The 26,818-nt window shown below is 42.9% G+C and overlaps 59 non-coding genes across 59 annotated transcripts; all 59 read right to left on the bottom strand.

The window, feature by feature from the left end:
• Positions 1-3,718: 3,718 nt before the first annotated feature.
• On the bottom strand, positions 3,719-3,790 carry Trnad-guc (transfer RNA aspartic acid (anticodon GUC)). Its single transcript has one exon. It is a non-coding gene; the product is annotated as a tRNA-Asp (tRNA).
• Positions 3,791-4,478: 688 nt separating this feature from the next.
• Positions 4,479-4,550, bottom strand: Trnad-guc (transfer RNA aspartic acid (anticodon GUC)). Its single transcript has one exon. It is a non-coding gene; the product is annotated as a tRNA-Asp (tRNA).
• Positions 4,551-4,859: 309 nt separating this feature from the next.
• On the bottom strand, positions 4,860-4,931 carry Trnad-guc (transfer RNA aspartic acid (anticodon GUC)). The gene has a single exon. It is a non-coding gene; the product is annotated as a tRNA-Asp (tRNA).
• A 309-nt stretch (positions 4,932-5,240) lies between these two features.
• On the bottom strand, positions 5,241-5,312 carry Trnad-guc (transfer RNA aspartic acid (anticodon GUC)). The gene has a single exon. It is a non-coding gene; the product is annotated as a tRNA-Asp (tRNA).
• Positions 5,313-5,621: 309 nt separating this feature from the next.
• Trnad-guc (transfer RNA aspartic acid (anticodon GUC)) lies at positions 5,622-5,693 on the bottom strand. Its single transcript has one exon. It is a non-coding gene; the product is annotated as a tRNA-Asp (tRNA).
• Positions 5,694-6,002: 309 nt separating this feature from the next.
• Positions 6,003-6,074, bottom strand: Trnad-guc (transfer RNA aspartic acid (anticodon GUC)). The gene has a single exon. It is a non-coding gene; the product is annotated as a tRNA-Asp (tRNA).
• A 309-nt stretch (positions 6,075-6,383) lies between these two features.
• Trnad-guc (transfer RNA aspartic acid (anticodon GUC)) lies at positions 6,384-6,455 on the bottom strand. Its single transcript has one exon. It is a non-coding gene; the product is annotated as a tRNA-Asp (tRNA).
• A 307-nt stretch (positions 6,456-6,762) lies between these two features.
• On the bottom strand, positions 6,763-6,834 carry Trnad-guc (transfer RNA aspartic acid (anticodon GUC)). Its single transcript has one exon. It is a non-coding gene; the product is annotated as a tRNA-Asp (tRNA).
• Positions 6,835-7,522: 688 nt separating this feature from the next.
• On the bottom strand, positions 7,523-7,594 carry Trnad-guc (transfer RNA aspartic acid (anticodon GUC)). Its single transcript has one exon. It is a non-coding gene; the product is annotated as a tRNA-Asp (tRNA).
• A 309-nt stretch (positions 7,595-7,903) lies between these two features.
• On the bottom strand, positions 7,904-7,975 carry Trnad-guc (transfer RNA aspartic acid (anticodon GUC)). Its single transcript has one exon. It is a non-coding gene; the product is annotated as a tRNA-Asp (tRNA).
• A 309-nt stretch (positions 7,976-8,284) lies between these two features.
• Positions 8,285-8,356, bottom strand: Trnad-guc (transfer RNA aspartic acid (anticodon GUC)). Its single transcript has one exon. It is a non-coding gene; the product is annotated as a tRNA-Asp (tRNA).
• Positions 8,357-8,665: 309 nt separating this feature from the next.
• Positions 8,666-8,737, bottom strand: Trnad-guc (transfer RNA aspartic acid (anticodon GUC)). The gene has a single exon. It is a non-coding gene; the product is annotated as a tRNA-Asp (tRNA).
• Positions 8,738-9,046: 309 nt separating this feature from the next.
• On the bottom strand, positions 9,047-9,118 carry Trnad-guc (transfer RNA aspartic acid (anticodon GUC)). The gene has a single exon. It is a non-coding gene; the product is annotated as a tRNA-Asp (tRNA).
• Positions 9,119-9,427: 309 nt separating this feature from the next.
• Positions 9,428-9,500, bottom strand: Trnad-guc (transfer RNA aspartic acid (anticodon GUC)). The gene has a single exon. It is a non-coding gene; the product is annotated as a tRNA-Asp (tRNA).
• Positions 9,501-9,809: 309 nt separating this feature from the next.
• Trnad-guc (transfer RNA aspartic acid (anticodon GUC)) lies at positions 9,810-9,881 on the bottom strand. Its single transcript has one exon. It is a non-coding gene; the product is annotated as a tRNA-Asp (tRNA).
• Positions 9,882-10,190: 309 nt separating this feature from the next.
• On the bottom strand, positions 10,191-10,262 carry Trnad-guc (transfer RNA aspartic acid (anticodon GUC)). Its single transcript has one exon. It is a non-coding gene; the product is annotated as a tRNA-Asp (tRNA).
• A 309-nt stretch (positions 10,263-10,571) lies between these two features.
• Trnad-guc (transfer RNA aspartic acid (anticodon GUC)) lies at positions 10,572-10,643 on the bottom strand. Its single transcript has one exon. It is a non-coding gene; the product is annotated as a tRNA-Asp (tRNA).
• A 309-nt stretch (positions 10,644-10,952) lies between these two features.
• Trnad-guc (transfer RNA aspartic acid (anticodon GUC)) lies at positions 10,953-11,024 on the bottom strand. The gene has a single exon. It is a non-coding gene; the product is annotated as a tRNA-Asp (tRNA).
• Positions 11,025-11,333: 309 nt separating this feature from the next.
• Trnad-guc (transfer RNA aspartic acid (anticodon GUC)) lies at positions 11,334-11,405 on the bottom strand. The gene has a single exon. It is a non-coding gene; the product is annotated as a tRNA-Asp (tRNA).
• Positions 11,406-11,714: 309 nt separating this feature from the next.
• On the bottom strand, positions 11,715-11,786 carry Trnad-guc (transfer RNA aspartic acid (anticodon GUC)). The gene has a single exon. It is a non-coding gene; the product is annotated as a tRNA-Asp (tRNA).
• Positions 11,787-12,095: 309 nt separating this feature from the next.
• Trnad-guc (transfer RNA aspartic acid (anticodon GUC)) lies at positions 12,096-12,167 on the bottom strand. Its single transcript has one exon. It is a non-coding gene; the product is annotated as a tRNA-Asp (tRNA).
• A 309-nt stretch (positions 12,168-12,476) lies between these two features.
• Positions 12,477-12,548, bottom strand: Trnad-guc (transfer RNA aspartic acid (anticodon GUC)). The gene has a single exon. It is a non-coding gene; the product is annotated as a tRNA-Asp (tRNA).
• A 309-nt stretch (positions 12,549-12,857) lies between these two features.
• Trnad-guc (transfer RNA aspartic acid (anticodon GUC)) lies at positions 12,858-12,929 on the bottom strand. Its single transcript has one exon. It is a non-coding gene; the product is annotated as a tRNA-Asp (tRNA).
• A 309-nt stretch (positions 12,930-13,238) lies between these two features.
• On the bottom strand, positions 13,239-13,310 carry Trnad-guc (transfer RNA aspartic acid (anticodon GUC)). Its single transcript has one exon. It is a non-coding gene; the product is annotated as a tRNA-Asp (tRNA).
• Positions 13,311-13,619: 309 nt separating this feature from the next.
• On the bottom strand, positions 13,620-13,691 carry Trnad-guc (transfer RNA aspartic acid (anticodon GUC)). The gene has a single exon. It is a non-coding gene; the product is annotated as a tRNA-Asp (tRNA).
• Positions 13,692-14,000: 309 nt separating this feature from the next.
• Trnad-guc (transfer RNA aspartic acid (anticodon GUC)) lies at positions 14,001-14,072 on the bottom strand. The gene has a single exon. It is a non-coding gene; the product is annotated as a tRNA-Asp (tRNA).
• Positions 14,073-14,381: 309 nt separating this feature from the next.
• Trnad-guc (transfer RNA aspartic acid (anticodon GUC)) lies at positions 14,382-14,453 on the bottom strand. The gene has a single exon. It is a non-coding gene; the product is annotated as a tRNA-Asp (tRNA).
• A 309-nt stretch (positions 14,454-14,762) lies between these two features.
• On the bottom strand, positions 14,763-14,834 carry Trnad-guc (transfer RNA aspartic acid (anticodon GUC)). The gene has a single exon. It is a non-coding gene; the product is annotated as a tRNA-Asp (tRNA).
• A 309-nt stretch (positions 14,835-15,143) lies between these two features.
• Trnad-guc (transfer RNA aspartic acid (anticodon GUC)) lies at positions 15,144-15,215 on the bottom strand. Its single transcript has one exon. It is a non-coding gene; the product is annotated as a tRNA-Asp (tRNA).
• Positions 15,216-15,524: 309 nt separating this feature from the next.
• Positions 15,525-15,596, bottom strand: Trnad-guc (transfer RNA aspartic acid (anticodon GUC)). Its single transcript has one exon. It is a non-coding gene; the product is annotated as a tRNA-Asp (tRNA).
• Positions 15,597-15,905: 309 nt separating this feature from the next.
• Trnad-guc (transfer RNA aspartic acid (anticodon GUC)) lies at positions 15,906-15,977 on the bottom strand. Its single transcript has one exon. It is a non-coding gene; the product is annotated as a tRNA-Asp (tRNA).
• Positions 15,978-16,286: 309 nt separating this feature from the next.
• Positions 16,287-16,358, bottom strand: Trnad-guc (transfer RNA aspartic acid (anticodon GUC)). Its single transcript has one exon. It is a non-coding gene; the product is annotated as a tRNA-Asp (tRNA).
• Positions 16,359-16,667: 309 nt separating this feature from the next.
• On the bottom strand, positions 16,668-16,739 carry Trnad-guc (transfer RNA aspartic acid (anticodon GUC)). The gene has a single exon. It is a non-coding gene; the product is annotated as a tRNA-Asp (tRNA).
• Positions 16,740-17,048: 309 nt separating this feature from the next.
• On the bottom strand, positions 17,049-17,120 carry Trnad-guc (transfer RNA aspartic acid (anticodon GUC)). The gene has a single exon. It is a non-coding gene; the product is annotated as a tRNA-Asp (tRNA).
• A 309-nt stretch (positions 17,121-17,429) lies between these two features.
• On the bottom strand, positions 17,430-17,501 carry Trnad-guc (transfer RNA aspartic acid (anticodon GUC)). The gene has a single exon. It is a non-coding gene; the product is annotated as a tRNA-Asp (tRNA).
• Positions 17,502-17,810: 309 nt separating this feature from the next.
• Trnad-guc (transfer RNA aspartic acid (anticodon GUC)) lies at positions 17,811-17,882 on the bottom strand. The gene has a single exon. It is a non-coding gene; the product is annotated as a tRNA-Asp (tRNA).
• A 309-nt stretch (positions 17,883-18,191) lies between these two features.
• Trnad-guc (transfer RNA aspartic acid (anticodon GUC)) lies at positions 18,192-18,263 on the bottom strand. The gene has a single exon. It is a non-coding gene; the product is annotated as a tRNA-Asp (tRNA).
• A 309-nt stretch (positions 18,264-18,572) lies between these two features.
• On the bottom strand, positions 18,573-18,644 carry Trnad-guc (transfer RNA aspartic acid (anticodon GUC)). Its single transcript has one exon. It is a non-coding gene; the product is annotated as a tRNA-Asp (tRNA).
• Positions 18,645-18,953: 309 nt separating this feature from the next.
• On the bottom strand, positions 18,954-19,025 carry Trnad-guc (transfer RNA aspartic acid (anticodon GUC)). Its single transcript has one exon. It is a non-coding gene; the product is annotated as a tRNA-Asp (tRNA).
• Positions 19,026-19,334: 309 nt separating this feature from the next.
• Trnad-guc (transfer RNA aspartic acid (anticodon GUC)) lies at positions 19,335-19,406 on the bottom strand. The gene has a single exon. It is a non-coding gene; the product is annotated as a tRNA-Asp (tRNA).
• A 309-nt stretch (positions 19,407-19,715) lies between these two features.
• Positions 19,716-19,787, bottom strand: Trnad-guc (transfer RNA aspartic acid (anticodon GUC)). Its single transcript has one exon. It is a non-coding gene; the product is annotated as a tRNA-Asp (tRNA).
• Positions 19,788-20,096: 309 nt separating this feature from the next.
• Positions 20,097-20,168, bottom strand: Trnad-guc (transfer RNA aspartic acid (anticodon GUC)). Its single transcript has one exon. It is a non-coding gene; the product is annotated as a tRNA-Asp (tRNA).
• A 309-nt stretch (positions 20,169-20,477) lies between these two features.
• On the bottom strand, positions 20,478-20,549 carry Trnad-guc (transfer RNA aspartic acid (anticodon GUC)). The gene has a single exon. It is a non-coding gene; the product is annotated as a tRNA-Asp (tRNA).
• A 309-nt stretch (positions 20,550-20,858) lies between these two features.
• Positions 20,859-20,930, bottom strand: Trnad-guc (transfer RNA aspartic acid (anticodon GUC)). Its single transcript has one exon. It is a non-coding gene; the product is annotated as a tRNA-Asp (tRNA).
• A 309-nt stretch (positions 20,931-21,239) lies between these two features.
• Positions 21,240-21,311, bottom strand: Trnad-guc (transfer RNA aspartic acid (anticodon GUC)). Its single transcript has one exon. It is a non-coding gene; the product is annotated as a tRNA-Asp (tRNA).
• A 309-nt stretch (positions 21,312-21,620) lies between these two features.
• On the bottom strand, positions 21,621-21,692 carry Trnad-guc (transfer RNA aspartic acid (anticodon GUC)). Its single transcript has one exon. It is a non-coding gene; the product is annotated as a tRNA-Asp (tRNA).
• A 309-nt stretch (positions 21,693-22,001) lies between these two features.
• On the bottom strand, positions 22,002-22,073 carry Trnad-guc (transfer RNA aspartic acid (anticodon GUC)). Its single transcript has one exon. It is a non-coding gene; the product is annotated as a tRNA-Asp (tRNA).
• Positions 22,074-22,382: 309 nt separating this feature from the next.
• Trnad-guc (transfer RNA aspartic acid (anticodon GUC)) lies at positions 22,383-22,454 on the bottom strand. The gene has a single exon. It is a non-coding gene; the product is annotated as a tRNA-Asp (tRNA).
• A 309-nt stretch (positions 22,455-22,763) lies between these two features.
• Positions 22,764-22,835, bottom strand: Trnad-guc (transfer RNA aspartic acid (anticodon GUC)). Its single transcript has one exon. It is a non-coding gene; the product is annotated as a tRNA-Asp (tRNA).
• A 309-nt stretch (positions 22,836-23,144) lies between these two features.
• On the bottom strand, positions 23,145-23,216 carry Trnad-guc (transfer RNA aspartic acid (anticodon GUC)). The gene has a single exon. It is a non-coding gene; the product is annotated as a tRNA-Asp (tRNA).
• Positions 23,217-23,525: 309 nt separating this feature from the next.
• Trnad-guc (transfer RNA aspartic acid (anticodon GUC)) lies at positions 23,526-23,597 on the bottom strand. The gene has a single exon. It is a non-coding gene; the product is annotated as a tRNA-Asp (tRNA).
• Positions 23,598-23,906: 309 nt separating this feature from the next.
• Positions 23,907-23,978, bottom strand: Trnad-guc (transfer RNA aspartic acid (anticodon GUC)). The gene has a single exon. It is a non-coding gene; the product is annotated as a tRNA-Asp (tRNA).
• Positions 23,979-24,287: 309 nt separating this feature from the next.
• On the bottom strand, positions 24,288-24,359 carry Trnad-guc (transfer RNA aspartic acid (anticodon GUC)). Its single transcript has one exon. It is a non-coding gene; the product is annotated as a tRNA-Asp (tRNA).
• A 309-nt stretch (positions 24,360-24,668) lies between these two features.
• Trnad-guc (transfer RNA aspartic acid (anticodon GUC)) lies at positions 24,669-24,740 on the bottom strand. Its single transcript has one exon. It is a non-coding gene; the product is annotated as a tRNA-Asp (tRNA).
• A 309-nt stretch (positions 24,741-25,049) lies between these two features.
• Trnad-guc (transfer RNA aspartic acid (anticodon GUC)) lies at positions 25,050-25,121 on the bottom strand. Its single transcript has one exon. It is a non-coding gene; the product is annotated as a tRNA-Asp (tRNA).
• A 309-nt stretch (positions 25,122-25,430) lies between these two features.
• Positions 25,431-25,502, bottom strand: Trnad-guc (transfer RNA aspartic acid (anticodon GUC)). Its single transcript has one exon. It is a non-coding gene; the product is annotated as a tRNA-Asp (tRNA).
• Positions 25,503-25,811: 309 nt separating this feature from the next.
• Trnad-guc (transfer RNA aspartic acid (anticodon GUC)) lies at positions 25,812-25,883 on the bottom strand. Its single transcript has one exon. It is a non-coding gene; the product is annotated as a tRNA-Asp (tRNA).
• Positions 25,884-26,192: 309 nt separating this feature from the next.
• Trnad-guc (transfer RNA aspartic acid (anticodon GUC)) lies at positions 26,193-26,264 on the bottom strand. The gene has a single exon. It is a non-coding gene; the product is annotated as a tRNA-Asp (tRNA).
• A 309-nt stretch (positions 26,265-26,573) lies between these two features.
• Trnad-guc (transfer RNA aspartic acid (anticodon GUC)) lies at positions 26,574-26,645 on the bottom strand. Its single transcript has one exon. It is a non-coding gene; the product is annotated as a tRNA-Asp (tRNA).
• Positions 26,646-26,818: the final 173 nt, after the last annotated feature.

Raw genomic sequence — 26,818 nt, forward strand, 5'->3', positions numbered from 1 at the left:
ATGAGTTAACTGTGCTAAATGTTTCTTCGACGGAGTTGACATCTGAAACAGTGATTGAAGTGTCATCAGCATGTTGATATATCAAAGAATAAATGTCATTGTTGATACTTATTCCATGGATTTCAGGATTGTTCTTAACTAGGAGATTAAGTGGCTCTGACACCAAAACGTACAGCATGGAGCTCATTGGATCTCCTTGACGAACACCACGAGTTAAAGGAAAATAAGGCGTCAAATGGCCATTGCATTTAACAGAACTATGTATATCAGTATAGAGAATTTAATGACAACACTCTGGATATTAGTTTACAATCTACATTTATCAATGAAATAGGCCTGTAACATTTAATGTCTTTCTTGTCACCTTTCTTTTTATAAAATAAACTAATTATGCTCTTTTTCATGGTACGTGAAAGACTGTTTTCTTTGTGTACACAATCAACAACTTGTATGAAGAAGGGGCATAAAATGTTCCAAAACTTTAAATAAAACTCAACTGTTAGACCATCTGGGCCTGGTGATTTATTTTTCTGCATACCTTTGAGTGCCACAGTAAGCTCACTCTGAGAAATATGTACTTCGCATGAATTCCTCTCATCTTCGGAAAGCTTGTCCTTGATATTATTAACAATGTCCTGTTGTTTTTCTACATTACAGTGTTCAGCAGTGAATAAAGAGGAGTAAAATTGTTGAGCAGTATCCAAGATATCCTCTGTGTTGTTGGCTATTGTACCGTCTCCTCTGAATAATTCTTTGATCGAGTTTGCTTGCTGTTTTGTTTTTTCTAGATTTAAAAAGTATGAGGTATTTCTGTCGGAATCGAGCGTCCACTGGGCCTTTGACCTGAGAATGGCTCCTTTGCATTTGTTAATCTCGTATGTCTCCAGCTCATTTTCTATTAATTGTAAAACAGAAGATACATAGCCAGGGATGGAGGATATCTTATGATATTCTATTCTAAGCTTATTTTGAATTTTAAAATAATCAGCTTTTTCGTGATTGCTTTTTTTGGATGCATAATACCTGGAAAACTTTTTGAACTGATATTTTAAGTTATCCCACCATATCAATGGTTCAGTTTTAAGTAAAGGGCACCCTTTTGCCTCTTCTATTATTTCAGTGATCTTTTGATAGAATGTGCAATCGTCAAGAAGCTGATTATTAAAAATCCATACACCAGGACCCCTTTCTATAGGAGAAAAGTCTAACCTTGATACAACAATATTGTGATCACTCACAGAGGAATATCTAATGTAACAGTTGATCATATTTGAAATAAGGTTTCTTGAAACAAATTCCAGATCGATCCGAGATTGTTTAATAACTCCTAATACAGACTGTATTCGAGAAAACTCTTTTTTGTCATAGTTCTTGTACCGCCATATATCAATTAGGTTGTTTTTGTGAAGAAAGGTGTTTAACACATTGCTACTTTGGATGTTAAATGTTGTGTTATTGGGACCTTTATCAAGTGAAGGATCAAGAATTTCATTAAAATCTCCAGCGCAAATTAAATGCTCATGATTAACCCATTTCATTAAATCATTGAAAAATAGTATTCTCTCTCTAGGATCGTTTGGGGCATACACATTTAATAAAATCACTGTTTTATCTTCAAGAGATAGAGACGCCTTTAGTAGTCTTCCATCAATGTCTTTTTCAAGCATGGCCACCTTTTCTTCAAAGTCAGGAGAGATCAAAAGAGCAACTCCTTTTCTAGCATTACCAGCATTAGAGTATAAAATTGTTCCTGGCCATAAATATTTATATTTTTCAATGAATTCATCAGACCAAAAGGTCTCCTGCAAAAAGGCAATATTGACATGGGAGTTCGTTAGTAGAGAGAATACATTTTGCATTTTTGTGACATCACGGAGTCCATTCAAATTCCATGACCATGTTGTGACCATTGCAAATATAAATATGAAATGTATGTACAAACACATTGTTAGTTTATACACCGTTCTCAGACACGCCAGATATTTCTCGTCGATCGTTAACCTTTTCTTCTTTCTTCTTCTTTTGTTCATCTTTTTTATTTTCTCTCAATTTATTTTTTAAGTCATTGTTCTGAAGTACACAGTCTGTGATCTTGGGTTGTATTTTATTTCTTCTTCCTCTTTTCTTCGAAGATTTGTTCCATTTAAAAGGTGCTATATTTTCATGTCCATCTTGAGGCAACGACTGTCTCATTGTCTTATCATCACTCTCCATGTCATCTCCAACACGGTTATTTGTACAATGAATTTCAGAGGCTTGATCAAGTTTTTCGTCTTCATTTTCTTCTCCTTTTTCCTCTATTGGTCCATCTTTGTTCCTTTTCTTTTCTTCAGGCTCAAAGTCCTCAACAGATGTATCATCATTATCCAAAGGATCTTCATCCCATGACCTTTCAGGGGCTAGTTCCTTTTCTTGCTCCGACTCGTCTGACATGCTGTACTGACCGTTGTCTTCCTCGTCTAGGAAACAGCTGCAGCTACCAATAGGTAGAGAGCATAGTTCACAACTACGTTTAAGTCTTCTTTCTGTGTTGCAGTTTTTGGCAATGTGGCCATGTCCGTTGCACTTAAAGCATTTGGTATTTGGGCATTCTTTAACCATATGATCTCCCGAGTTGCATTTAAAACACAATCGTTCTTGATTATTATGAATCACTCGAAAGTATCGATAACCATCTAATGTGTTGAAACCCATGGAGTATGGCAAGGATTTACACTAAGGGGGGAAAGCGACGCGCACATACCTGGTACCATCAAAAATGCTAGTGCCTTTCAGGGTCCTGTGTTTAATATCACTTTTCAAAGTGATACCCCTTTTGATCAACATGTTTTCAATTTCCTCATCATCAATGTAGGGTGGAAGGTGTAGGAATGATACTACGACGCTTTCACAATGAAGTAACCTGAAGTTAATCGGTGTACCTCCTATTTTCAAGTCATCAGTTTCTGCAAGAATCCTTGCCTCGTTACTGTCTGGGACAGAGACATCATAGCATTCTGTTCCTTTTAGGACGCACGCCCATACATCGGACACATATTCCAATAGCGCACAAGATAATACACTAGCACTAATCACTTTGTTGTTACCAACATTCACTTCAATAGTGCAATCTTTCAGATATTTTCTCTTCTGTTTGGTGTCCGCCATTTTGAACCCAGTGAGCGTGGGAGATTCAAAGACAACCAAAGTCAATAGCATGCACAAACGTGCATGCAAATGTTTAAGGTCTTCGGACAACTACATATCAAAGTGTTGCCTATCTTGTTAGCGTAAATCTGGTATTCCACGGAACTTGTGAACGATTTAATCTGAGAATCTGTGTTGCTCGATCGTCAGCACGTCCACACACCTCCGAAGCAAGGGAGGTAATCTCAACAGGCGGGGATACTGACCACTATACTACCGAGGATTGGCTGAAAGGCACAGACAAAAATAGTAAGCTGTAGAGAGCAAGGCATGCAGCTAGCTCTCATCCAAGTTAAGACATGCACACGCTTATAATCATTTCTATTGGGTGTGAATTTATCTATGAGCGACAAAGAGCTGCCACTGTTTCATCCTAACTGTTAACATTTCCATAATCCCACCAGAAATGGAGAGTAAACCATTACCAAGAAAACCATTAGAAAAGCAGGGGCATTGGTGTCATTGACGAACAACAATCTGAAGAAAGGGGTAGATGGATAGTTCTTGAAAAATCTAAGCTTAAAAAGATGTACTCCCCGGCCGGGAATTGAACCCGGGTCTCCCGCGTGACAGGCGGGGATACTGACCACTATACTACCGAGGATTGGCTGAAAGGCACAGATAAAGATAGTAAGCTGTAGAGAGCAAGGCATGCAGCTAGCTCTCATCCAAGTTAAGACATGCACACGCTTATAATCATTTCTATTGGGTGTGAATTTATCTATGAGCGACAAAGAGCTGCCACTGTTTCATCCTAACTGTTAACATTTCCATAATCCCACCAGAAATGGAGAGTAAACCATTACCAAGAAAACCATTATAAAAGCAGGCATTGGTGTCATTGACGAACAACAATCTGAAGAAAGGGGTAGATGGATAGTTCTTGAAAAATCTAAGCTTAAAAAGATGTACTCCCCGGCCGGGAAATGAATCCGGGTCTCCCGCGTGACAGGCGGGGATACTGACCACTATACTACCGAGGATTGGCTGAAAGGCACAGACAAAAATAGTAAGCTGTAGAGAGCAAGGCATGCAGCTAGCTCTCATCCAAGTTAAGACATGCACACGCTTATAATCATTTCTATTGGGTGTGAATTTATCTATGAGCGACAAAGAGCTGCCACTGTTTCATCCTAACTGTTAACATTTCCATAATCCCACCAGAAATGGAGAGTAAACCATTACCAAGAAAACCATTAGAAAAGCAGGGGCATTGGTGTCATTGACGAACAACAATCTGAAGAAAGGGGTAGATGGATAGTTCTTGAAAAATCTAAGCTTAAAAAGATGTACTCCCCGGCCGGGAATTGAACCCGGGTCTCCCGCGTGACAGGCGGGGATACTGACCACTATACTACCGAGGATTGGCTGAAAGGCACAGACAAAAATAGTAAGCTGTAGAGAGCAAGGCATGCAGCTAGCTCTCATCCAAGTTAAGACATGCACACGCTTATAATCATTTCTATTGGGTGTGAATTTATCTATGAGCGACAAAGAGCTGCCACTGTTTCATCCTAACTGTTAACATTTCCATAATCCCACCAGAAATGGAGAGTAAACCATTACCAAGAAAACCATTAGAAAAGCAGGGGCATTGGTGTCATTGGCGAACAACAATCTGAAGAAAGGGGTAGATGGATAGTTCTTGAAAAATCTAAGCTTAAAAAGATGTACTCCCCGGCCGGGAAATGAACCCGGGTCTCCCGCGTGACAGGCGGGGATACTGACCACTATACTACCGAGGATTGGCTGAAAGGCACAGACAAAAATAGTAAGCTGTAGAGAGCAAGGCATGCAGCTAGCTCTCATCCAAGTTAAGACATGCACACGCTTATAATCATTTCTATTGGGTGTGAATTTATCTATGAGCGACAAAGAGCTGCCACTGTTTCATCCTAACTGTTAACATTTCCATAATCCCACCAGAAATGGAGAGTAAACCATTACCAAGAAAACCATTATAAAAGCAGGGGCATTGGTGTCATTGGCGAACAACAATCTGAAGAAAGGGGGAGATGGATAGTTCTTGAAAAATCTAAGCTTAAAAAGATGTACTCCCCGGCCGGGAATTGAACCCGGGTCTCCCGCGTGACAGGCGGGGATACTGACCACTATACTACCGAGGATTGGCTGAAAGGCACAGACAAAAATAGTAAGCTGTAGAGAGCAAGGCATGCAGCTAGCTCTCATCCAAGTTAAGACATGCACACGCTTATAATCATTTCTATTGGGTGTGAATTTATCTATGAGCGACAAAGAGCTGCCACTGTTTCATCCTAACTGTTAACATTTCCATGATCCCACCAGAAATGGAGAGTAAACCATTACCAAGAAAACCATTAGAAAAGCAGGGGCATTGGTGTCATTGACGAACAACAATCTGAAGAAAGGGGTAGATGGATAGTTCTTGAAAAATCTAAGCTTAAAAAGATGTACTCCCCGGCCGGGAATTGAACCCGGGTCTCCCGCGTGACAGGCGGGGATACTGACCACTATACTACCGAGGATTGGCTGAAAGGCACAGACAAAAATAGTAAGCTGTAGAGAGCAAGGCATGCAGCTAGCTCTCATCCAAGTTAAGACATGCACACGCTTATAATCATTTCTATTGGGTGTGAATTTATCTATGAGCGACAAAGAGCTGCCACTGTTTCATCCTAACTGTTAACATTTCCATAATCCCACCAGAAATGGAGAGTAAACCATTACCAAGAAAACCATTAGAAAAGCAGGGGCATTGGTGTCATTGACGAACAACAATCTGAAGAAAGGGGTAGATGGATAGTTCTTGAAAAATCTAAGCTTAAAAAGATGTACTCCCCGGCCGGGAATTGAACCCGGGTCTCCCGCGTGACAGGCGGGGATACTGACCACTATACTACCGAGGATTGGCTGAAAGGCACAGACAAAAATAGTAAGCTGTAGAGAGCAAGGCATGCAGCTAGCTCTCATCCAAGTTAAGACATGCACACGCTTATAATCATTTCCATTGGGTGTGAATTTATCTATGAGCGACAAAGAGCTGCCACTGTTTCATCCTAACTGTTAACATTTCCATGATCCCACCAGAAATGGAGAGTAAACCATTACCAAGAAAACCATTATAAAAGCAGGGGCATTGGTGTCATTGACGAACAACAATCTGAAGAAAGGGGTAGATGGATAGTTCTTGAAAAATCTAAGCTTAAAAAGATGTACTCCCCGGCCGGGAATTGAACCCGGGTCTCCCGCGTGACAGGCGGGGATACTGACCACTATACTACCGAGGATTGGCTGAAAGGCACAGACAAAAATAGTAAGCTGTAGAGAGCAAGGCATGCAGCTAGCTCTCATCCAAGTTAAGACATGCACACGCTTATAATCATTTCTATTGGGTGTGAATTTATCTATGAGCGACAAAGGGCTGCCACTGTTTCATCCTAACTGTTAACATTTCCATAATCCCACCAGAAATGGAGAGTAAACCATTACCAAGAAAACCATTATAAAAGCAGGCATTGGTGTCATTGACGAACAACAATCTGAAGAAAGGGGTAGATGGATAGTTCTTGAAAAATCTAAGCTTAAAAAGATGTACTCCCCGGCCGGGAATTGAACCCGGGTCTCCCGCGTGACAGGCGGGGATACTGACCACTATACTACCGAGGATTGGCTGAGAGGCACAGATAAAGATAGTAAGCTGTAGAGAGCAAGGCATGCAGCTAGCTCTCATCCAAGTTAAGACATGCACACGCTTATAATCATTTCTATTGGGTGTGAATTTATCTATGAGCGACAAAGAGCTGCCACTGTTTCATCCTAACTGTTAACATTTCCATAATCCCACCAGAAATGGAGAGTAAACCATTACCAAGAAAACCATTATAAAAGCAGGCATTGGTGTCATTGACGAACAACAATCTGAAGAAAGGGGTAGATGGATAGTTCTTGAAAAATCTAAGCTTAAAAAGATGTACTCCCCGGCCGGGAAATGAATCCGGGTCTCCCGCGTGACAGGCGGGGATACTGACCACTATACTACCGAGGATTGGCTGAAAGGCACAGACAAAAATAGTAAGCTGTAGAGAGCAAGGCATGCAGCTAGCTCTCATCCAAGTTAAGACATGCACACGCTTATAATCATTTCCATTGGGTGTGAATTTATCTATGAGCGACAAAGAGCTGCCACTGTTTCATCCTAACTGTTAACATTTCCATAATCCCACCAGAAATGGAGAGTAAACCATTACCAAGAAAACCATTAGAAAAGCTGGGGCATTGGTGTCATTGACGAACAACAATCTGAAGAAAGGGGTAGATGGATAGTTCTTGAAAAATCTAAGCTTAAAAAGATGTACTCCCCGGCCGGGAATTGAACCCGGGTCTCCCGCGTGACAGGCGGGGATACTGACCACTATACTACCGAGGATTGGCTGAAAGGCACAGACAAAAATAGTAAGCTGTAGAGAGCAAGGCATGCAGCTAGCTCTCATCCAAGTTAAGACATGCACACGCTTATAATCATTTCTATTGGGTGTGAATTTATCTATGAGCGACAAAGAGCTGCCACTGTTTCATCCTAACTGTTAACATTTCCATAATCCCACCAGAAATGGAGAGTAAACCATTACCAAGAAAACCATTAGAAAAGCTGGGGCATTGGTGTCATTGACGAACAACAATCTGAAGAAAGGGGTAGATGGATAGTTCTTGAAAAATCTAAGCTTAAAAAGATGTACTCCCCGGCCGGGAATTGAACCCGGGTCTCCCGCGTGACAGGCGGGGATACTGACCACTATACTACCGAGGATTGGCTGAAAGGCACAGACAAAAATAGTAAGCTGTAGAGAGCAAGGCATGCAGCTAGCTCTCATCCAAGTTAAGACATGCACACGCTTATAATCATTTCTATTGGGTGTGAATTTATCTATGAGCGACAAAGAGCTGCCACTGTTTCATCCTAACTGTTAACATTTCCATAATCCCACCAGAAATGGAGAGTAAACCATTACCAAGAAAACCATTAGAAAAGCAGGGGCATTGGTGTCATTGACGAACAACAATCTGAAGAAAGGGGTAGATGGATAGTTCTTGAAAAATCTAAGCTTAAAAAGATGTACTCCCCGGCCGGGAATTGAACCCGGGTCTCCCGCGTGACAGGCGGGGATACTGACCACTATACTACCGAGGATTGGCTGAAAGGCACAGACAAAAATAGTAAGCTGTAGAGAGCAAGGCATGCAGCTAGCTCTCATCCAAGTTAAGACATGCACACGCTTATAATCATTTCTATTGGGTGTGAATTTATCTATGAGCGACAAAGAGCTGCCACTGTTTCATCCTAACTGTTAACATTTCCATAATCCCACCAGAAATGGAGAGTAAACCATTACCAAGAAAACCATTAGAAAAGCAGGGGCATTGGTGTCATTGACGAACAACAATCTGAAGAAAGGGGTAGATGGATAGTTCTTGAAAAATCTAAGCTTAAAAAGATGTACTCCCCGGCCGGGAATTGAACCCGGGTCTCCCGCGTGACAGGCGGGGATACTGACCACTATACTACCGAGGATTGGCTGAAAGGCACAGACAAAAATAGTAAGCTGTAGAGAGCAAGGCATGCAGCTAGCTCTCATCCAAGTTAAGACATGCACACGCTTATAATCATTTCTATTGGGTGTGAATTTATCTATGAGCGACAAAGAGCTGCCACTGTTTCATCCTAACTGTTAACATTTCCATAATCCCACCAGAAATGGAGAGTAAACCATTACCAAGAAAACCATTAGAAAAGCAGGGGCATTGGTGTCATTGACGAACAACAATCTGAAGAAAGGGGTAGATGGATAGTTCTTGAAAAATCTAAGCTTAAAAAGATGTACTCCCCGGCCGGGAATTGAACCCGGGTCTCCCGCGTGACAGGCGGGGATACTGACCACTATACTACCGAGGATTGGCTGAAAGGCACAGACAAAAATAGTAAGCTGTAGAGAGCAAGGCATGCAGCTAGCTCTCATCCAAGTTAAGACATGCACACGCTTATAATCATTTCTATTGGGTGTGAATTTATCTATGAGCGACAAAGAGCTGCCACTGTTTCATCCTAACTGTTAACATTTCCATAATCCCACCAGAAATGGAGAGTAAACCATTACCAAGAAAACCATTAGAAAAGCAGGGGCATTGGTGTCATTGACGAACAACAATCTGAAGAAAGGGGTAGATGGATAGTTCTTGAAAAATCTAAGCTTAAAAAGATGTACTCCTCCGGCCGGGAATTGAACCCGGGTCTCCCGCGTGACAGGCGGGGATACTGACCACTATACTACCGAGGATTGGCTGAAAGGCACAGACAAAAATAGTAAGCTGTAGAGAGCAAGGCATGCAGCTAGCTCTCATCCAAGTTAAGACATGCACACGCTTATAATCATTTCTATTGGGTGTGAATTTATCTATGAGCGACAAAGAGCTGCCACTGTTTCATCCTAACTGTTAACATTTCCATAATCCCACCAGAAATGGAGAGTAAACCATTACCAAGAAAACCATTAGAAAAGCAGGGGCATTGGTGTCATTGACGAACAACAATCTGAAGAAAGGGGTAGATGGATAGTTCTTGAAAAATCTAAGCTTAAAAAGATGTACTCCCCGGCCGGGAATTGAACCCGGGTCTCCCGCGTGACAGGCGGGGATACTGACCACTATACTACCGAGGATTGGCTGAAAGGCACAGACAAAAATAGTAAGCTGTAGAGAGCAAGGCATGCAGCTAGCTCTCATCCAAGTTAAGACATGCACACGCTTATAATCATTTCTATTGGGTGTGAATTTATCTATGAGCGACAAAGAGCTGCCACTGTTTCATCCTAACTGTTAACATTTCCATAATCCCACCAGAAATGGAGAGTAAACCATTACCAAGAAAACCATTAGAAAAGCAGGGGCATTGGTGTCATTGACGAACAACAATCTGAAGAAAGGGGTAGATGGATAGTTCTTGAAAAATCTAAGCTTAAAAAGATGTACTCCCCGGCCGGGAATTGAACCCGGGTCTCCCGCGTGACAGGCGGGGATACTGACCACTATACTACCGAGGATTGGCTGAAAGGCACAGACAAAAATAGTAAGCTGTAGAGAGCAAGGCATGCAGCTAGCTCTCATCCAAGTTAAGACATGCACACGCTTATAATCATTTCTATTGGGTGTGAATTTATCTATGAGCGACAAAGAGCTGCCACTGTTTCATCCTAACTGTTAACATTTCCATAATCCCACCAGAAATGGAGAGTAAACCATTACCAAGAAAACCATTAGAAAAGCAGGGGCATTGGTGTCATTGACGAACAACAATCTGAAGAAAGGGGTAGATGGATAGTTCTTGAAAAATCTAAGCTTAAAAAGATGTACTCCCCGGCCGGGAATTGAACCCGGGTCTCCCGCGTGACAGGCGGGGATACTGACCACTATACTACCGAGGATTGGCTGAAAGGCACAGACAAAAATAGTAAGCTGTAGAGAGCAAGGCATGCAGCTAGCTCTCATCCAAGTTAAGACATGCACACGCTTATAATCATTTCTATTGGGTGTGAATTTATCTATGAGCGACAAAGAGCTGCCACTGTTTCATCCTAACTGTTAACATTTCCATAATCCCACCAGAAATGGAGAGTAAACCATTACCAAGAAAACCATTAGAAAAGCAGGGGCATTGGTGTCATTGACGAACAACAATCTGAAGAAAGGGGTAGATGGATAGTTCTTGAAAAATCTAAGCTTAAAAAGATGTACTCCCCGGCCGGGAATTGAACCCGGGTCTCCCGCGTGACAGGCGGGGATACTGACCACTATACTACCGAGGATTGGCTGAAAGGCACAGACAAAAATAGTAAGCTGTAGAGAGCAAGGCATGCAGCTAGCTCTCATCCAAGTTAAGACATGCACACGCTTATAATCATTTCTATTGGGTGTGAATTTATCTATGAGCGACAAAGAGCTGCCACTGTTTCATCCTAACTGTTAACATTTCCATAATCCCACCAGAAATGGAGAGTAAACCATTACCAAGAAAACCATTAGAAAAGCAGGGGCATTGGTGTCATTGACGAACAACAATCTGAAGAAAGGGGTAGATGGATAGTTCTTGAAAAATCTAAGCTTAAAAAGATGTACTCCCCGGCCGGGAATTGAACCCGGGTCTCCCGCGTGACAGGCGGGGATACTGACCACTATACTACCGAGGATTGGCTGAAAGGCACAGACAAAAATAGTAAGCTGTAGAGAGCAAGGCATGCAGCTAGCTCTCATCCAAGTTAAGACATGCACACGCTTATAATCATTTCTATTGGGTGTGAATTTATCTATGAGCGACAAAGAGCTGCCACTGTTTCATCCTAACTGTTAACATTTCCATAATCCCACCAGAAATGGAGAGTAAACCATTACCAAGAAAACCATTAGAAAAGCAGGGGCATTGGTGTCATTGACGAACAACAATCTGAAGAAAGGGGTAGATGGATAGTTCTTGAAAAATCTAAGCTTAAAAAGATGTACTCCCCGGCCGGGAATTGAACCCGGGTCTCCCGCGTGACAGGCGGGGATACTGACCACTATACTACCGAGGATTGGCTGAAAGGCACAGACAAAAATAGTAAGCTGTAGAGAGCAAGGCATGCAGCTAGCTCTCATCCAAGTTAAGACATGCACACGCTTATAATCATTTCTATTGGGTGTGAATTTATCTATGAGCGACAAAGAGCTGCCACTGTTTCATCCTAACTGTTAACATTTCCATAATCCCACCAGAAATGGAGAGTAAACCATTACCAAGAAAACCATTAGAAAAGCAGGGGCATTGGTGTCATTGACGAACAACAATCTGAAGAAAGGGGTAGATGGATAGTTCTTGAAAAATCTAAGCTTAAAAAGATGTACTCCCCGGCCGGGAATTGAACCCGGGTCTCCCGCGTGACAGGCGGGGATACTGACCACTATACTACCGAGGATTGGCTGAAAGGCACAGACAAAAATAGTAAGCTGTAGAGAGCAAGGCATGCAGCTAGCTCTCATCCAAGTTAAGACATGCACACGCTTATAATCATTTCTATTGGGTGTGAATTTATCTATGAGCGACAAAGAGCTGCCACTGTTTCATCCTAACTGTTAACATTTCCATAATCCCACCAGAAATGGAGAGTAAACCATTACCAAGAAAACCATTAGAAAAGCAGGGGCATTGGTGTCATTGACGAACAACAATCTGAAGAAAGGGGTAGATGGATAGTTCTTGAAAAATCTAAGCTTAAAAAGATGTACTCCCCGGCCGGGAATTGAACCCGGGTCTCCCGCGTGACAGGCGGGGATACTGACCACTATACTACCGAGGATTGGCTGAAAGGCACAGACAAAAATAGTAAGCTGTAGAGAGCAAGGCATGCAGCTAGCTCTCATCCAAGTTAAGACATGCACACGCTTATAATCATTTCTATTGGGTGTGAATTTATCTATGAGCGACAAAGAGCTGCCACTGTTTCATCCTAACTGTTAACATTTCCATAATCCCACCAGAAATGGAGAGTAAACCATTACCAAGAAAACCATTAGAAAAGCAGGGGCATTGGTGTCATTGACGAACAACAATCTGAAGAAAGGGGTAGATGGATAGTTCTTGAAAAATCTAAGCTTAAAAAGATGTACTCCCCGGCCGGGAATTGAACCCGGGTCTCCCGCGTGACAGGCGGGGATACTGACCACTATACTACCGAGGATTGGCTGAAAGGCACAGACAAAAATAGTAAGCTGTAGAGAGCAAGGCATGCAGCTAGCTCTCATCCAAGTTAAGACATGCACACGCTTATAATCATTTCTATTGGGTGTGAATTTATCTATGAGCGACAAAGAGCTGCCACTGTTTCATCCTAACTGTTAACATTTCCATAATCCCACCAGAAATGGAGAGTAAACCATTACCAAGAAAACCATTAGAAAAGCAGGGGCATTGGTGTCATTGACGAACAACAATCTGAAGAAAGGGGTAGATGGATAGTTCTTGAAAAATCTAAGCTTAAAAAGATGTACTCCCCGGCCGGGAATTGAACCCGGGTCTCCCGCGTGACAGGCGGGGATACTGACCACTATACTACCGAGGATTGGCTGAAAGGCACAGACAAAAATAGTAAGCTGTAGAGAGCAAGGCATGCAGCTAGCTCTCATCCAAGTTAAGACATGCACACGCTTATAATCATTTCTATTGGGTGTGAATTTATCTATGAGCGACAAAGAGCTGCCACTGTTTCATCCTAACTGTTAACATTTCCATAATCCCACCAGAAATGGAGAGTAAACCATTACCAAGAAAACCATTAGAAAAGCAGGGGCATTGGTGTCATTGACGAACAACAATCTGAAGAAAGGGGTAGATGGATAGTTCTTGAAAAATCTAAGCTTAAAAAGATGTACTCCCCGGCCGGGAATTGAACCCGGGTCTCCCGCGTGACAGGCGGGGATACTGACCACTATACTACCGAGGATTGGCTGAAAGGCACAGACAAAAATAGTAAGCTGTAGAGAGCAAGGCATGCAGCTAGCTCTCATCCAAGTTAAGACATGCACACGCTTATAATCATTTCTATTGGGTGTGAATTTATCTATGAGCGACAAAGAGCTGCCACTGTTTCATCCTAACTGTTAACATTTCCATAATCCCACCAGAAATGGAGAGTAAACCATTACCAAGAAAACCATTAGAAAAGCAGGGGCATTGGTGTCATTGACGAACAACAATCTGAAGAAAGGGGTAGATGGATAGTTCTTGAAAAATCTAAGCTTAAAAAGATGTACTCCCCGGCCGGGAATTGAACCCGGGTCTCCCGCGTGACAGGCGGGGATACTGACCACTATACTACCGAGGATTGGCTGAAAGGCACAGACAAAAATAGTAAGCTGTAGAGAGCAAGGCATGCAGCTAGCTCTCATCCAAGTTAAGACATGCACACGCTTATAATCATTTCTATTGGGTGTGAATTTATCTATGAGCGACAAAGAGCTGCCACTGTTTCATCCTAACTGTTAACATTTCCATAATCCCACCAGAAATGGAGAGTAAACCATTACCAAGAAAACCATTAGAAAAGCAGGGGCATTGGTGTCATTGACGAACAACAATCTGAAGAAAGGGGTAGATGGATAGTTCTTGAAAAATCTAAGCTTAAAAAGATGTACTCCCCGGCCGGGAATTGAACCCGGGTCTCCCGCGTGACAGGCGGGGATACTGACCACTATACTACCGAGGATTGGCTGAAAGGCACAGACAAAAATAGTAAGCTGTAGAGAGCAAGGCATGCAGCTAGCTCTCATCCAAGTTAAGACATGCACACGCTTATAATCATTTCTATTGGGTGTGAATTTATCTATGAGCGACAAAGAGCTGCCACTGTTTCATCCTAACTGTTAACATTTCCATAATCCCACCAGAAATGGAGAGTAAACCATTACCAAGAAAACCATTAGAAAAGCAGGGGCATTGGTGTCATTGACGAACAACAATCTGAAGAAAGGGGTAGATGGATAGTTCTTGAAAAATCTAAGCTTAAAAAGATGTACTCCCCGGCCGGGAATTGAACCCGGGTCTCCCGCGTGACAGGCGGGGATACTGACCACTATACTACCGAGGATTGGCTGAAAGGCACAGACAAAAATAGTAAGCTGTAGAGAGCAAGGCATGCAGCTAGCTCTCATCCAAGTTAAGACATGCACACGCTTATAATCATTTCTATTGGGTGTGAATTTATCTATGAGCGACAAAGAGCTGCCACTGTTTCATCCTAACTGTTAACATTTCCATAATCCCACCAGAAATGGAGAGTAAACCATTACCAAGAAAACCATTAGAAAAGCAGGGGCATTGGTGTCATTGACGAACAACAATCTGAAGAAAGGGGTAGATGGATAGTTCTTGAAAAATCTAAGCTTAAAAAGATGTACTCCCCGGCCGGGAATTGAACCCGGGTCTCCCGCGTGACAGGCGGGGATACTGACCACTATACTACCGAGGATTGGCTGAAAGGCACAGACAAAAATAGTAAGCTGTAGAGAGCAAGGCATGCAGCTAGCTCTCATCCAAGTTAAGACATGCACACGCTTATAATCATTTCTATTGGGTGTGAATTTATCTATGAGCGACAAAGAGCTGCCACTGTTTCATCCTAACTGTTAACATTTCCATAATCCCACCAGAAATGGAGAGTAAACCATTACCAAGAAAACCATTAGAAAAGCAGGGGCATTGGTGTCATTGACGAACAACAATCTGAAGAAAGGGGTAGATGGATAGTTCTTGAAAAATCTAAGCTTAAAAAGATGTACTCCCCGGCCGGGAATTGAACCCGGGTCTCCCGCGTGACAGGCGGGGATACTGACCACTATACTACCGAGGATTGGCTGAAAGGCACAGAGAAAAATAGTAAGCTGTAGAGAGCAAGGCATGCAGCTAGCTCTCATCCAAGTTAAGACATGCACACGCTTATAATCATTTCTATTGGGTGTGAATTTATCTATGAGCGACAAAGAGCTGCCACTGTTTCATCCTAACTGTTAACATTTCCATAATCCCACCAGAAATGGAGAGTAAACCATTACCAAGAAAACCATTAGAAAAGCAGGGGCATTGGTGTCATTGACGAACAACAATCTGAAGAAAGGGGTAGATGGATAGTTCTTGAAAAATCTAAGCTTAAAAAGATGTACTCCCCGGCCGGGAATTGAACCCGGGTCTCCCGCGTGACAGGCGGGGATACTGACCACTATACTACCGAGGATTGGCTGAAAGGCACAGACAAAAATAGTAAGCTGTAGAGAGCAAGGCATGCAGCTAGCTCTCATCCAAGTTAAGACATGCACACGCTTATAATCATTTCTATTGGGTGTGAATTTATCTATGAGCGACAAAGAGCTGCCACTGTTTCATCCTAACTGTTAACATTTCCATAATCCCACCAGAAATGGAGAGTAAACCATTACCAAGAAAACCATTAGAAAAGCAGGGGCATTGGTGTCATTGACGAACAACAATCTGAAGAAAGGGGTAGATGGATAGTTCTTGAAAAATCTAAGCTTAAAAAGATGTACTCCCCGGCCGGGAATTGAACCCGGGTCTCCCGCGTGACAGGCGGGGATACTGACCACTATACTACCGAGGATTGGCTGAAAGGCACAGACAAAAATAGTAAGCTGTAGAGAGCAAGGCATGCAGCTAGCTCTCATCCAAGTTAAGACATGCACACGCTTATAATCATTTCTATTGGGTGTGAATTTATCTATGAGCGACAAAGAGCTGCCACTGTTTCATCCTAACTGTTAACATTTCCATAATCCCACCAGAAATGGAGAGTAAACCATTACCAAGAAAACCATTAGAAAAGCAGGGGCATTGGTGTCATTGACGAACAACAATCTGAAGAAAGGGGTAGATGGATAGTTCTTGAAAAATCTAAGCTTAAAAAGATGTACTCCCCGGCCGGGAATTGAACCCGGGTCTCCCGCGTGACAGGCGGGGATACTGACCACTATACTACCGAGGATTGGCTGAAAGGCACAGACAAAAATAGTAAGCTGTAGAGAGCAAGGCATGCAGCTAGCTCTCATCCAAGTTAAGACATGCACACGCTTATAATCATTTCTATTGGGTGTGAATTTATCTATGAGCGACAAAGAGCTGCCACTGTTTCATCCTAACTGTTAACATTTCCATAATCCCACCAGAAATGGAGAGTAAACCATTACCAAGAAAACCATTAGAAAAGCAGGGGCATTGGTGTCATTGACGAACAACAATCTGAAGAAAGGGGTAGATGGATAGTTCTTGAAAAATCTAAGCTTAAAAAGATGTACTCCCCGGCCGGGAATTGAACCCGGGTCTCCCGCGTGACAGGCGGGGATACTGACCACTATACTACCGAGGATTGGCTGAAAGGCACAGACAAAAATAGTAAGCTGTAGAGAGCAAGGCATGCAGCTAGCTCTCATCCAAGTTAAGACATGCACACGCTTATAATCATTTCTATTGGGTGTGAATTTATCTATGAGCGACAAAGAGCTGCCACTGTTTCATCCTAACTGTTAACATTTCCATAATCCCACCAGAAATGGAGAGTAAACCATTACCAAGAAAACCATTAGAAAAGCAGGGGCATTGGTGTCATTGACGAACAACAATCTGAAGAAAGGGGTAGATGGATAGTTCTTGAAAAATCTAAGCTTAAAAAGATGTACTCCCCGGCCGGGAATTGAACCCGGGTCTCCCGCGTGACAGGCGGGGATACTGACCACTATACTACCGAGGATTGGCTGAAAGGCACAGACAAAAATAGTAAGCTGTAGAGAGCAAGGCATGCAGCTAGCTCTCATCCAAGTTAAGACATGCACACGCTTATAATCATTTCTATTGGGTGTGAATTTATCTATGAGCGACAAAGAGCTGCCACTGTTTCATCCTAACTGTTAACATTTCCATAATCCCACCAGAAATGGAGAGTAAACCATTACCAAGAAAACCATTAGAAAAGCAGGGGCATTGGTGTCATTGACGAACAACAATCTGAAGAAAGGGGTAGATGGATAGTTCTTGAAAAATCTAAGCTTAAAAAGATGTACTCCCCGGCCGGGAATTGAACCCGGGTCTCCCGCGTGACAGGCGGGGATACTGACCACTATACTACCGAGGATTGGCTGAAAGGCACAGACAAAAATAGTAAGCTGTAGAGAGCAAGGCATGCAGCTAGCTCTCATCCAAGTTAAGACATGCACACGCTTATAATCATTTCTATTGGGTGTGAATTTATCTATGAGCGACAAAGAGCTGCCACTGTTTCATCCTAACTGTTAACATTTCCATAATCCCACCAGAAATGGAGAGTAAACCATTACCAAGAAAACCATTAGAAAAGCAGGGGCATTGGTGTCATTGACGAACAACAATCTGAAGAAAGGGGTAGATGGATAGTTCTTGAAAAATCTAAGCTTAAAAAGATGTACTCCCCGGCCGGGAATTGAACCCGGGTCTCCCGCGTGACAGGCGGGGATACTGACCACTATACTACCGAGGATTGGCTGAAAGGCACAGACAAAAATAGTAAGCTGTAGAGAGCAAGGCATGCAGCTAGCTCTCATCCAAGTTAAGACATGCACACGCTTATAATCATTTCTATTGGGTGTGAATTTATCTATGAGCGACAAAGAGCTGCCACTGTTTCATCCTAACTGTTAACATTTCCATAATCCCACCAGAAATGGAGAGTAAACCATTACCAAGAAAACCATTAGAAAAGCAGGGGCATTGCTGTCATTGACGAACAACAATCTGAAGAAAGGGGTAGATGGATAGTTCTTGAAAAATCTAAGCTTAAAAAGATGTACTCCCCGGCCGGGAATTGAACCCGGGTCTCCCGCGTGACAGGCGGGGATACTGACCACTATACTACCGAGGATTGGCTGAAAGGCACAGACAAAAATAGTAAGCTGTAGAGAGCAAGGCATGCAGCTAGCTCTCATCCAAGTTAAGACATGCACACGCTTATAATCATTTCTATTGGGTGTGAATTTATCTATGAGCGACAAAGAGCTGCCACTGTTTCATCCTAACTGTTAACATTTCCATAATCCCACCAGAAATGGAGAGTAAACCATTACCAAGAAAACCTTTAGAAAAGCAGGGGCATTGGTGTCATTGACGAACAACAATCTGAAGAAAGGGGTAGATGGATAGTTCTTGAAAAATCTAAGCTTAAAAAGATGTACTCCCCGGCCGGGAATTGAACCCGGGTCTCCCGCGTGACAGGCGGGGATACTGACCACTATACTACCGAGGATTGGCTGAAAGGCACAGACAAAAATAGTAAGCTGTAGAGAGCAAGGCATGCAGCAAGCTCTCATCCAAGTTAAGACATGCACACGCTTATAATCATTTCTATTGGGTGTGAATTTATCTATGAGCGACAAAGAGCTGCCACTGTTTCATCCTAACTGTTAACATTTCCATAATCCCACCAGAAATGGAGAGTAAACCATTACCAAGAAAACCATTAGAAAAGCAGGGGCATTGGTGTCATTGACGAACAACAATCTGAAGAAAGGGGTAGATGGATAGTTCTTGAAAAATCTAAGCTTAAAAAGATGTACTCCCCGGCCGGGAATTGAACCCGGGTCTCCCGCGTGACAGGCGGGGATACTGACCACTATACTACCGAGGATTGGCTGAAAGGCACAGACAAAAATAGTAAGCTGTAGAGAGCAAGGCATGCAGCTAGCTCTCATCCAAGTTAAGACATGCACACGCTTATAATCATTTCTATTGGGTGTGAATTTATCTATGAGCGACAAAGAGCTGCCACTGTTTCATCCTAACTGTTAACATTTCCATAATCCCACCAGAAATGGAGAGTAAACCATTACCAAGAAAACCATTAGAAAAGCAGGGGCATTGGTGTCATTGACGAACAACAATCTGAAGAAAGGGGTAGATGGATAGTTCTTGAAAAATCTAAGCTTAAAAAGATGTACTCCCCGGCCGGGAATTGAACCCGGGTCTCCCGCGTGACAGGCGGGGATACTGACCACTATACTACCGAGGATTGGCTGAAAGGCACAGACAAAAATAGTAAGCTGTAGAGAGCAAGGCATGCAGCTAGCTCTCATCCAAGTTAAGACATGCACACGCTTATAATCATTTCTATTGGGTGTGAATTTATCTATGAGCGACAAAGAGCTGCCACTGTTTCATCCTAACTGTTAACATTTCCATAATCCCACCAGAAATGGAGAGTAAACCATTACCAAGAAAACCATTAGAAAAGCAGGGGCATTGGTGTCATTGACGAACAACAATCTGAAGAAAGGGGTAGATGGATAGTTCTTGAAAAATCTAAGCTTAAAAAGATGTACTCCCCGGCCGGGAATTGAACCCGGGTCTCCCGCGTGACAGGCGGGGATACTGACCACTATACTACCGAGGATTGGCTGAAAGGCACAGACAAAAATAGTAAGCTGTAGAGAGCAAGGCATGCAGCTAGCTCTCATCCAAGTTAAGACATGCACACGCTTATAATCATTTCTATTGGGTGTGAATTTATCTATGAGCGACAAAGAGCTGCCACTGTTTCATCCTAACTGTTAACATTTCCATAATCCCACCAGAAATGGAGAGTAAACCATTACCAAGAAAACCATTAGAAAAGCAGGGGCATTGGTGTCATTGACGAACAACAATCTGAAGAAAGGGGTAGATGGATAGTTCTTGAAAAATCTAAGCTTAAAAAGATGTACTCCCCGGCCGGGAATTGAACCCGGGTCTCCCGCGTGACAGGCGGGGATACTGACCACTATACTACCGAGGATTGGCTGAAAGGCACAGACAAAAATAGTAAGCTGTAGAGAGCAAGGCATGCAGCTAGCTCTCATCCAAGTTAAGACATGCACACGCTTATAATCATTTCTATTGGGTGTGAATTTATCTATGAGCGACAAAGAGCTGCCACTGTTTCATCCTAACTGTTAACATTTCCATAATCCCACCAGAAATGGAGAGTAAACCATTACCAAGAAAACCATTAGAAAAGCAGGGGCATTGGTGTCATTGACGAACAACAATCTGAAGAAAGGGGTAGATGGATAGTTCTTGAAAAATCTAAGCTTAAAAAGATGTACTCCCCGGCCGGGAATTGAACCCGGGTCTCCCGCGTGACAGGCGGGGATACTGACCACTATACTACCGAGGATTGGCTGAAAGGCACAGACAAAAATAGTAAGCTGTAGAGAGCAAGGCATGCAGCTAGCTCTCATCCAAGTTAAGACATGCACACGCTTATAATCATTTCTATTGGGTGTGAATTTATCTATGAGCGACAAAGAGCTGCCACTGTTTCATCCTAACTGTTAACATTTCCATAATCCCACCAGAAATGGAGAGTAAACCATTACCAAGAAAACCATTAGAAAAGCAGGGGCATTGGTGTCATTGACGAACAACAATCTGAAGAAAGGGGTAGATGGATAGTTCTTGAAAAATCTAAGCTTAAAAAGATGTACTCCCCGGCCGGGAATTGAACCCGGGTCTCCCGCGTGACAGGCGGGGATACTGACCACTATACTACCGAGGATTGGCTGAAAGGCACAGACAAAAATAGTAAGCTGTAGAGAGCAAGGCATGCAGCTAGCTCTCATCCAAGTTAAGACATGCACACGCTTATAATCATTTCTATTGGGTGTGAATTTATCTATGAGCGACAAAGAGCTGCCACTGTTTCATCCTAACTGTTAACATTTCCATAATCCCACCAGAAATGGAGAGTAAACCATTACCAAGAAAACCATTAGAAAAGCAGGGGCATTGGTGTCATTGACGAACAACAATCTGAAGAAAGGGGTAGATGGATAGTTCTTGAAAAATCTAAGCTTAAAAAGATGTACTCCCCGGCCGGGAATTGAACCCGGGTCTCCCGCGTGACAGGCGGGGATACTGACCACTATACTACCGAGGATTGGCTGAAAGGCACAGACAAAAATAGTAAGCTGTAGAGAGCAAGGCATGCAGCTAGCTCTCATCCAAGTTAAGACATGCACACGCTTATAATCATTTCTATTGGGTGTGAATTTATCTATGAGCGACAAAGAGCTGCCACTGTTTCATCCTAACTGTTAACATTTCCATAATCCCACCAGAAATGGAGAGTAAACCATTACCAAGAAAACCATTAGAAAAGCAGGGGCATTGGTGTCATTGACGAACAACAATCTGAAGAAAGGGGTAGATGGATAGTTCTTGAAAAATCTAAGCTTAAAAAGATGTACTCCCCGGCCGGGAATTGAACCCGGGTCTCCCGCGTGACAGGCGGGGATACTGACCACTATACTACCGAGGATTGGCTGAAAGGCACAGACAAAAATAGTAAGCTGTAGAGAGCAAGGCATGCAGCTAGCTCTCATCCAAGTTAAGACATGCACACGCTTATAATCATTTCTATTGGGTGTGAATTTATCTATGAGCGACAAAGAGCTGCCACTGTTTCATCCTAACTGTTAACATTTCCATAATCCCACCAGAAATGGAGAGTAAACCATTACCAAGAAAACCATTAGAAAAGCAGGGGCATTGGTGTCATTGACGAACAACAATCTGAAGAAAGGGGTAGATGGATAGTTCTTGAAAAATCTAAGCTTAAAAAGATGTACTCCCCGGCCGGGAATTGAACCCGGGTCTCCCGCGTGACAGGCGGGGATACTGACCACTATACTACCGAGGATTGGCTGAAAGGCACAGACAAAAATAGTAAGCTGTAGAGAGCAAGGCATGCAGCTAGCTCTCATCCAAGTTAAGACATGCACACGCTTATAATCATTTCTATTGGGTGTGAATTTATCTATGAGCGACAAAGAGCTGCCACTGTTTCATCCTAACTGTTAACATTTCCATAATCCCACCAGAAATGGAGAGTAAACCATTACCAAGAAAACCATTAGAAAAGCAGGGGCATTGGTGTCATTGACGAACAACAATCTGAAGAAAGGGGTAGATGGATAGTTCTTGAAAAATCTAAGCTTAAAAAGATGTACTCCCCGGCCGGGAATTGAACCCGGGTCTCCCGCGTGACAGGCGGGGATACTGACCACTATACTACCGAGGATTGGCTGAAAGGCCCAGACAAAAATAGTAAGCTGTAGAGAGCAAGGCATGCAGCTAGCTCTCATCCAAGTTAAGACATGCACACGCTTATAATCATTTCTATTGGGTGTGAATTTATCTATGAGCGACAAAGAGCTGCCACTGTTTCATCCTAACTGTTAACATTTCCATAATCCCACCAGAAATGGAGAGTAAACCATTACCAAGAAAACCATTAGAAAAGCAGGGGCATTGGTGTCATTGACGAACAACAATCTGAAGAAAGGGGTAGATGGATAGTTCTTGAAAAATCTAAGCTTAAAAAGATGTACTCCCCGGCCGGGAATTGAACCCGGGTCTCCCGCGTGACAGGCGGGGATACTGACCACTATACTACCGAGGATTGGCTGAAAGGCACAGACAAAAATAGTAAGCTGTAGAGAGCAAGGCATGCAGCTAGCTCTCATCCAAGTTAAGACATGCACACGCTTATAATCATTTCTATTGGGTGTGAATTTATCTATGAGCGACAAAGAGCTGCCACTGTTTCATCCTAACTGTTAACATTTCCATAATCCCACCAGAAATGGAGAGTAAACCATTACCAAGAAAACCATTAGAAAAGCAGGGGCATTGGTGTCATTGACGAACAACAATCTGAAGAAAGGGGTAGATGGATAGTTCTTGAAAAATCTAAGCTTAAAAAGATGTACTCCCCGGCCGGGAATTGAACCCGGGTCTCCCGCGTGACAGGCGGGGATACTGACCACTATACTACCGAGGATTGGCTGAAAGGCACAGACAAAAATAGTAAGCTGTAGAGAGCAAGGCATGCAGCTAGCTCTCATCCAAGTTAAGACATGCACACGCTTATAATCATTTCTATTGGGTGTGAATTTATCTATGAGCGACAAAGAGCTGCCACTGTTTCATCCTAACTGTTAACATTTCCATAATCCCACCAGAAATGGAGAGTAAACCATTACCAAGAAAACCATTAGAAAAGCAGGGGCATTGGTGTCATTGACGAACAACAATCTGAAGAAAGGGGTAGATGGATAGTTCTTGAAAAATCTAAGCTTAAAAAGATGTACTCCCCGGCCGGGAATTGAACCCGGGTCTCCCGCGTGACAGGCGGGGATACTGACCACTATACTACCGAGGATTGGCTGAAAGGCACAGACAAAAATAGTAAGCTGTAGAGAGCAAGGCATGCAGCTAGCTCTCATCCAAGTTAAGACATGCACACGCTTATAATCATTTCTATTGGGTGTGAATTTATCTATGAGCGACAAAGAGCTGCCACTGTTTCATCCTAACTGTTAACATTTCCATAATCCCACCAGAAATGGAGAGTAAACCATTACCAAGAAAACCATTAGAAAAGCAGGGGCATTGGTGTCATTGACGAACAACAATCTGAAGAAAGGGGTAGATGGATAGTTCTTGAAAAATCTAAGCTTAAAAAGATGTACTCCCCGGCCGGGAATTGAACCCGGGTCTCCCGCGTGACAGGCGGGGATACTGACCACTATACTACCGAGGATTGGCTGAGAGGCACAGACAAAAATAGTAAGCTGTAGAGAGCAAGGCATGCAGCTAGCTCTCATCCAAGTTAAGACATGCACACGCTTATAATCATTTCTATTGGGTGTGAATTTATCTATGAGCGACAAAGAGCTGCCACTGTTTCATCCTAACTGTTAACATTTCCATAATCCCACCAGAAATGGAGAGTAAACCATTACCAAGAAAACCATTAGAAAAGCAGGGGCATTGGTGTCATTGACGAACAACAATCTGAAGAAAGGGGTAGATGGATAGTTCTTGAAAAATCTAAGCTTAAAAAGATGTACTCCCCGGCCGGGAATTGAACCCGGGTCTCCCGCGTGACAGGCGGGGATACTGACCACTATACTACCGAGGATTGGCTGAAAGGCACAGACAAAAATAGTAAGCCTTAGAGAGCAAGGCATGCAGCTAGCTCTCATCCAAGTTAAGACATGCACACGCTTATAATCATTTCTATTGGGTGTGAATTTATCTATGAGCGACAAAGAGCTGCCACTGTTTCATCCTAACTGTTAACATTTCCATAATCCCACCAGAAATGGAGAGTAAACCATTACCAAGAAAACCATTAGAAAAGCAGGGGCATTGGTGTCATTGACGAACAACAATCTGAAGAAAGGGGTAGATGGATAGTTCTTGAAAAATCTAAGCTTAAAAAGATGTACTCCCCGGCCGGGAATTGAACCCGGGTCTCCCGCGTGACAGGCGGGGATACTGACCACTATACTACCGAGGATTGGCTGAAAGGCACAGACAAAAATAGTAAGCTGTAGAGAGCAAGGCATGCAGCTAGCTCTCATCCAAGTTAAGACATGCACACGCTTATAATCATTTCTATTGGGTGTGAATTTATCTATGAGCGACAAAGAGCTGCCACTGTTTCATCCTAACTGTTAACATTTCCATAATCCCACCAGAAATGGAGAGTAAACCATTACCAAGAAAACCATTAGAAAAGCAGGGGCATTGGTGTCATTGACGAACAACAATCTGAAGAAAGGGGTAGATGGATAGTTCTTGAAAAATCTAAGCTTAAAAAGATGTACTCCCCGGCCGGGAATTGAACCCGGGTCTCCCGCGTGACAGGCGGGGATACTGACCACTATACTACCGAGGATTGGCTGAAAGGCACAGACAAAAATAGTAAGCTGTAGAGAGCAAGGCATGCAGCTAGCTCTCATCCAAGTTAAGACATGCACACGCTTATAATCATTTCTATTGGGTGTGAATTTATCTATGAGCGACAAAGAGCTGCCACTGTTTCATCCTAACTGTTAACATTTCCATAATCCCACCAGAAATGGAGAGTAAACCATTACCAAGAAAACCATTAGAAAAGCAGGGGCATTGGTGTCATTGACGAACAACAATCTGAAGAAAGGGGTAGATGGATAGTTCTTGAAAAATCTAAGCTTAAAAAGATGTACTCCCCGGCCGGGAATTGAACCCGGGTCTCCCGCGTGACAGGCGGGGATACTGACCACTATACTACCGAGGATTGGCTGAAAGGCACAGACAAAAATAGTAAGCTGTAGAGAGCAAGGCATGCAGCTAGCTCTCATCCAAGTTAAGACATGCACACGCTTATAATCATTTCTATTGGGTGTGAATTTATCTATGAGCGACAAAGAGCTGCCACTGTTTCATCCTAACTGTTAACATTTCCATAATCCCACCAGAAATGGAGAGTAAACCATTACCAAGAAAACCATTAGAAAAGCAGGGGCATTGGTGTCATTGACGAACAACAATCTGAAGAAAGGGGTAGATGGATAGTTCTTGAAAAATCTAAGCTTAAAAAGATGTACTCCCCGGCCGGGAATTGAACCCGGGTCTCCCGCGTGACAGGCGGGGATACTGACCACTATACTACCGAGGATTGGCTGAAAGGCACAGACAAAAATAGTAAGCTGTAGAGAGCAAGGCATGCAGCTAGCTCTCATCCAAGTTAAGACATGCACACGCTTATAATCATTTCTATTGGGTGTGAATTTATCTATGAGCGACAAAGAGCTGCCACTGTTTCATCCTAACTGTTAACATTTCCATAATCCCACCAGAAATGGAGAGTAAACCATTACCAAGAAAACCATTAGAAAAGCAGGGGCATTGGTGTCATTGACGAACAACAATCTGAAGAAAGGGGTAGATGGATAGTTCTTGAAAAATCTAAGCTTAAAAAGATGTACTCCCCGGCCGGGAATTGAACCCGGGTCTCCCGCGTGACAGGCGGGGATACTGACCACTATACTACCGAGGATTGGCTGAAAGGCACAGACAAAAATAGTAAGCTGTAGAGAGCAAGGCATGCAGCTAGCTCTCATCCAAGTTAAGACATGCACACGCTTATAATCATTTCTATTGGGTGTGAATTTATCTATGAGCGACAAAGAGCTGCCACTGTTTCATCCTAACTGTTTACATTTCCATAAT

This window comes from Haliotis cracherodii, unplaced genomic scaffold (assembly GCF_022045235.1).
Source record: "Haliotis cracherodii isolate W230 unplaced genomic scaffold, xgHalCrac1.p SCAF_6, whole genome shotgun sequence".
In the NCBI taxonomy this organism is placed as follows: domain Eukaryota; kingdom Metazoa; phylum Mollusca; class Gastropoda; order Lepetellida; family Haliotidae; genus Haliotis; species Haliotis cracherodii.